Source organism: Acartia tonsa, chromosome 14 (genome assembly GCF_053477335.1).
Source record: "Acartia tonsa isolate MP-2025a chromosome 14, ASM5347733v1, whole genome shotgun sequence".
Taxonomy (NCBI): domain Eukaryota; kingdom Metazoa; phylum Arthropoda; class Copepoda; order Calanoida; family Acartiidae; genus Acartia; species Acartia tonsa.
Genome location: NC_137273.1, coordinates 41,950,518 through 41,956,893, shown reverse-complemented (window position 1 = coordinate 41,956,893; position 6,376 = coordinate 41,950,518). Strand labels below are relative to the sequence as shown.

Genomic DNA, 6,376 nt, shown 5'->3' with positions numbered 1-6,376 from the left:
TGCTACTTCAGAGTTATACAGCTAATTAATACCTTTGTATTAATTAGACAGACAGTCATCCTGCTACTTCAGAGTTATACAGCTAATTAATACATTTGTACTAATTAGACAGACAGTCATCCTGCTACTTCAAAGTGCATAGTTAATTAATACATTGTATTAATTAAACAGACAGTCATCCTGTTGCTTGGTGTCCTGGTATACAGACAGACATCCTGCTACTTCAGAACTATCCAGCTTTGAATAATCAGTAGTTTTGACTTATTAACATATTTAATCATTTCTAAATATAGTATCAATATATAATCTTATTTACTCAAAAACTGCATTTAATCCAATATAATAAATACTTAAAAATCTGTTTGCATTTTGAATTGAACATTAAGTCTACTCTATCATTAACTTATGTAAGTCTGTCTATATCACATTTGGCGCAGTCTTATTGTGCTACGTGTTATTTAGACCTGCTGCTGAGTTAAGGGTGGGGGCAGTGGTGTTTAATTTGAATTCAATCACTTTTTGAGATTTTTTTTATCTCGGATTTTTCACAGTTTTGTTTTATTTTTTTATATTTCTAACTTGATTTATATTTTAGGTTTCTGTGGAATTTCATTCTTTAACTCTTCTGATCTAAATTTCACGGCGAATCTAGTTCTAGTGCTCGGATATGGCTGATGGAGAAAAAGGAGAGCGGGGTAAAAATGAAGGCAAGCGTGGACGGCCGCCTAAGCGTCCTAGGGAGACTGACAGTCAGGATGATGATGGAACTCCCGAAAATTGGGAGGAGGATGATGCTGTGGCTGAGGATGTTGGTGCAGGTGCTAATGCAGAAGTGGAGTCGGCTCTGGGTGCTGTGGAGAATGATGCTGTGCCTGAAAGTATAAAGAAATATGTTAGGGCAATGATAAAAGAGCATACGTCTGTTAAGAGCCGAGTGGATCGGTTAACCGCGGCGAATAAACGGCTGGAGAATAAGGTGAAAGAGTTCAAAAGTTCAGATGAGCATAAGAAATTAGGTTATGATGTTGATTTGGCTACTATCAAGAAAAAGGTGGCTCAATTGCCACCAGATGGCGACATTGGTGGATTCTTGTATGAGACAAGTTTGGGGGCTAGTGTGGCTACAGCTAAATCGATGGGGGATGATTCATTTAATGCATCTTTTATTAATCGATTGAGTGTGGAGGCTAAATTGGATTCTACTAGTTTCGAGGCTAAGAGGGTAGAGAGTGCTCCTGGACATTTGAAGTTTTCGCAGATAGATTTTTTGGGTCCAGCTGGTAATGGTAATTGGATGAATGTACGTGAGAGTTGTTTGACCGAGTATGAGAATCAGTTATTGGATATATTTCCTTTAATCGAGGAAAGGGCTGAAGTGCTTAAGGCTTACAAAAAGGTGGCTGGTGGCAATGTCAGTCAGCAGACTGTAGAGGGACAGTTTAAGGAGTTTTGTCTGGTAAGGGGTGTCAAGTGGGACAGTGATTTTGTGCGGGACGCTCCATTTTGGGATGGAAATATTGATTTTGAGGATTATTTTTTGTCCTTGTGGAGGGTTGCTCGGTTCGCAAAATTGGAGGATCCCATGCTTTTCAAGGATGTGTTGTACAATAGGATTTTTGAGTGCAAGGGAAAGAAAATGGGGAGGCTTATTACTCCGGAGGCTAATGCCTCCCTGAGTGCTTTAGGTTATTACCTGTTGATAAGGAGGTTGGTGATACCGTTTGCAGATACAGAATCAGCTACTGAATTCTTCTACGCCCTGAAACAAAAGAGTGGTCAGAATGTGGATGTGTTCTTTAATGAGAAATTACGGTTGTTTAGACTTATGCATCCTGGTCATATTTCTAAACAATCTTGGCGTGATTTTTATAACAATGTGGCGAAGAATTTAATGTTTACAGATTTAGCTAGAGATATGGCCAACTTTGTTGAATCTATGCATTACCTGGAGGATTATAGCTCATTCTTGACTTATTTGATTCGTAGAGGTCAACATTACATCAGCTGGGCTCGTTCTGGACACATTTCACCTGAAAATGTGACGTCATGTTATTCCCAGGCTATGGAAGGGTTGAAATTGGAAGAATCTAGGGAGGTGAAATCTAGGCCTGTGATTAGTGAGGTGCATGTATCCAATTTGGCTGACAGAACTGGGACTGGCGATAATAATGCTTGGATTGAGGGAAAGGATGATATCCCTTGGGATCAAGTTGAGAATGTGATTGGGGCTTTGAATTCGAAGGCTAAGAATATGATTTGTTGGTATTGCGGGAAAGAAGGACATATAGTGGCTGATTGTTGGCAGAAGAGGGATGGTAAGCCGCCTGCCCCTGATTCTCGCATAGGTAAGACCAAGGCTAAGTTCTTTCCGGTCAATAATGAAAAGGGAGAGGGGCCTGGAGTGCCTAATAATCGGGTGATACCTGAGCAGTTTCTGAAGAAATCAGTCAATCAGAGGGGGCCGGCTGTGGATTCTGAAAAAAGCAGAGATGAAAAACAATACGAGGCTATGATTGCTGAAATGGCTAGGTTCAATTATCAATAATATCCTATGTAGTAGTGTGATGATTGATTCGATGTATAAACCTTATTTTATATATTGTTTCTTTGTTCACATATATTATATCTAGGTTATATTAGTGTAATTGAGTTTTTAAGCTATGTAAAATTTGAAAATTTTTGCTGTTTTGTATTCGGATAATGGCTTTCAATGTTGTGAAGAAGTTTCTGTTTTTTGTTTTTTTTAGTCAATGTGTGGAGGTGCTAGTAACTGTTAATGGGAACAATATATTATATAATACATTTAGTACAATTAAGTATAAAATTTGGTAGGTATCTAAATAAAGTTTTAATGAATATTAAACCTTTGAGGGGTACTTACTTGTGTTGCAAGGAGTTTGGTGTCTAGTCACGAGGGGCTGGTGTTCTGCAGGCTGTGCATGACATAATATGTTGATCAGTATGATGGCGGCTGGTGGATGGCGGAGGGCTGGCTGCTGTGTTGTAGATTGATGGCTTTGTATCTGAAATTTGAAGTTAATTAATTAAATATATACATTAATTATTTATAACACGACATTGAAATTTTAATCCGACGGAACGGTGGCAGAAGTTACTAGGGCTTTAAAGGGATCGTGAAGTCTTGAAGATAAAGAAAGAAAAATGCCTATTTGCGCGGATTTAGAGTTTTTGTACCAGGAGCTGATATTACAGTGGAGGAATTAGGAATTGTTGATACAGGAAATAATTTTAATTCTTTAATATCTAGAGAAATTTTTGATAAACATGAAATTGGTTTCTGTCCTGCTAAGTTATCAGCCTATTCGGTAGATTAAAAGAAAGTTAATATTATTGGATATGTTGAGTTAAAAGTTAGATTTGTGGGAACCAAGCTGTGTTTACAGAAATATTTTATGTACCTGAGGTAACAGGCAAGTTGGTGAATCTCAGTTCTGATTTCCTGAAGAAAAATAAAATTAATATTTGTTTGGAAGTGGATAAATTTGAATTTCATGGGGAATCTGTTCCTATTAATTCTTGTTTACAATAACAGGTAGTGGCTGAACCTACTCTGTCAGGGATAAAGGAGGGGTTAACGTAGTTAATGCGTCGATAAAACCTATTACCTTGCTTAAAAATGTGAAGATGGGGCACTGTTTTGTCATGGACAATCTGGATTCCACCTGTAAGAAAACAAAAAATGTGTTAAAGAAACCAGAAAAGTTGTCAGGACAGAAAATGCATGAGCGAGTACAGTTTATTATTCAACAATTGAAGTTAGAGGAAAATCAGATGATTAAGGAAAATCCAGAATTGAAACCGAAGATTATTAAAATTTGCAACGCGCCATCCTTGTTTTGTGCTTTGATGGACAAGGTGTTATCCATTTCACTAGGGATGTATGGTTTCTGTATCAGTTACCTGGATGATTTGATTGTGTTTTCGGTTAGTCCAGAGGAGCATGTAGAACATTTGCAGACGTTGTTTCCGGTTCTCAGACAGGGCAACCTGGAATGGAATCTGGATAAGTGTGGTTTACTGACTAGAGAATGCCACTATCTGGAGCATATTATTAGTGCCGCCAGATTGAAGATGAATCCTTCATATTTGGAACGGATTAAGGATTGGGGCAAGCCTAAGACAGGGAAGGAGTTACAGAAATTTTTGGGATTCACTAATTATTACAAACGGTTAAGTTTGTTTTAATCATAATCTGCTTAGCTTATTTTCCAGGTATATATTTACGTGTCAGCTAGTTGATGCTAAGACTGAGACAGCAGTGAAGGCTATTTTGGAGAATTTTGTACCTATCTATGGTTTATTTTGGAGAATTTTGTACCTACCTATGGTTTATTTTGGAGAATTTTGTACCTACCTATGGTTTATTTTGGAGAATTTTGTACCTACCTATGGTTTATTTTGGAGAATTTTGTACCTACCTATAATTTATTTCGGGCTTTGAGATCTGACAGAGTTACAAAAAGGGGGTAATGAAAGGATTGGGGGTGGACACCGTTTTAGTTCCTTTCAAGAATCCAAATTTGAATCTCGTGGAAAGACAGAACCAAAGTTTGTACGCAGCTTTAAGAGTAGACAAAAATCATGAAATACTTGGGAGGAAAAAAAAAAAAAAAAAAAAATTACCTGTGGCAACATTGGTGATTAACTGCTCCAAGAGCTCGAGGACAGGTTATTCGTTTTTTGGTCGTATTTGGAATTTCTGAAACATATGGAGGATATAATTAAGAGAATTTTAACAAATTCCAAACTATATTTGGAGGTTCAAAACAAACACAGAGTACAGAAGGAAGCATTAAGAGTGACGTGTCCAAGAAGTTACAGTCTTTCTACGGTGGGCCTTTTATTTTGGTCAAAAAGTTTTCGGATGCTTTGTATGAATTAGCGCCTTTTGGGAATCACCCCCTCCTTCAAGGGATTGAACATAAAAAAAATATTATGTATCATTCAAGTCAATGTTGAATTCTGTTTTAAAGGGACTGTGTATGAAATATCTCCCTTTAAATATATGATGGCGGTTGAGTCTGTAGTACCTGTTTCTAAAGCTGGAACGAGTGTTGATGAGGTCAATTTTCCATTGGATTAGTTGTTTCCATTTGCTATCTTTGCCTGAAAAAGTGGTGACGATTAAAATGAGTGGGTCAGTAGCTAAATGGGATACAAAGAGGAGGTTAAATCTCAAGTAGGAGGTCCTGTGGTACATGTGCAGATTAATAAATATAAAAGTTTTATATATATGTTTATATAATGGAGATTCATTAAATTATTGTTTAATTATTTTAATAACAAATATGTGCTTATTAAGCTAGTAAGTTGGAAAGTTGATCTACAATAAAAGTTAAGTCCAGTTGATAGTTGGAACTGAGATTGTGAGCAATTAAATCATAATATCGAGTTATAGTGGTAAACCATCAAAATCAGGTAAACATTTTTACTTTGTCTGGTTTTGGGAAATTGTCTTTTACATTTTTATGTGATGCTGAAATGTACCTGTATTAATGACAGAGTGGAATGGCAGAACTGTGAGATTCTGATTGTTCGGTTTTTGGGCTGGTTCACAACAGATCACAAGAAGATAGGTGTCATTTCAGTAATTTTTGGGCTGTAGAAATTGCAAATATCACCTTGTTTATTATTTTTAATTTTAAATATGGCGTCTGAAGTCATGGTGGCCAAAATTGGTTGGCGATTTCTCCACATTTTTCATTAGGATTGGAGTAGGAGGAAAAATTGGCACTTTCAGATTTTTTGATGGATTTGTATTATTTTATTCCTGAATAAAATATTAAATATTCCTGATGTGTTTTTGTGGGTTACATCAGCCAAGCTGAAATTTGTCCTGGATGCATAAAGTGGAGGAGAATAGTGTTTTATTGTTGCAGCTGACTTCTATATATCATCAAGTGGAAAGGATTGGTTTGTACATTTATTATGGTTGACTGATAGCTGGCAGCATTTTGTCATGGTGGTGATTGGCGCGGCTGGAGTGTGAAATTTTCTTGGTATCTTTCGATTTGTACCTTGGCATCCCTGACATAAAATTGATATGATGATTCGTATAATGTAATTTGTTTTAAATGTCGTCTTAAATATAAAAAAATATTGAAATTGTAATTATCAGGAAAGATGGATGATAGAGAGAGACATCGGCTGGTTCCTGGTCGGTTGCAAGAGGGGCACGAGAGGTCTTTAGAGAGGTTGGAGGATGGTAGGACCAACAGGCGGCGGGTGGTGTACAGAAAGGATGATAAGGCTGGTCCCAGTAGAAGACAGCATAAGGATGGGCGGCAGGTGGTGTACAGAATGGATGATAGGGCTGGTCCCAGTAGAAGACAGCATAAGGATGGGCGGCCCAGGT

General features: G+C 37.3%; 1 long non-coding RNA gene across 2 annotated transcripts; it reads right to left on the bottom strand.

The window, feature by feature from the left end:
* Positions 1-254: 254 nt before the first annotated feature.
* LOC145306690 (uncharacterized) lies at positions 255-5,691 on the bottom strand. Of its 2 annotated transcripts, XR_013875143.1 has the most exons (11): positions 5,509-5,691; positions 5,052-5,127; positions 4,645-4,720; positions 3,922-4,008; positions 3,627-3,683; positions 3,420-3,460; positions 2,882-3,023; positions 2,424-2,474; positions 1,946-2,030; positions 1,694-1,759; positions 255-872 (listed from the first exon to the last, which is right to left on the bottom strand). It is a non-coding gene; the product is annotated as an uncharacterized LOC145306690 (long non-coding RNA). The 2 variants fall into 2 exon arrangements; XR_013875144.1 differs by lacking the exon at positions 4,645-4,720 and having other exon boundaries at positions 5,509-5,672.
* Positions 5,692-6,376: the final 685 nt, after the last annotated feature.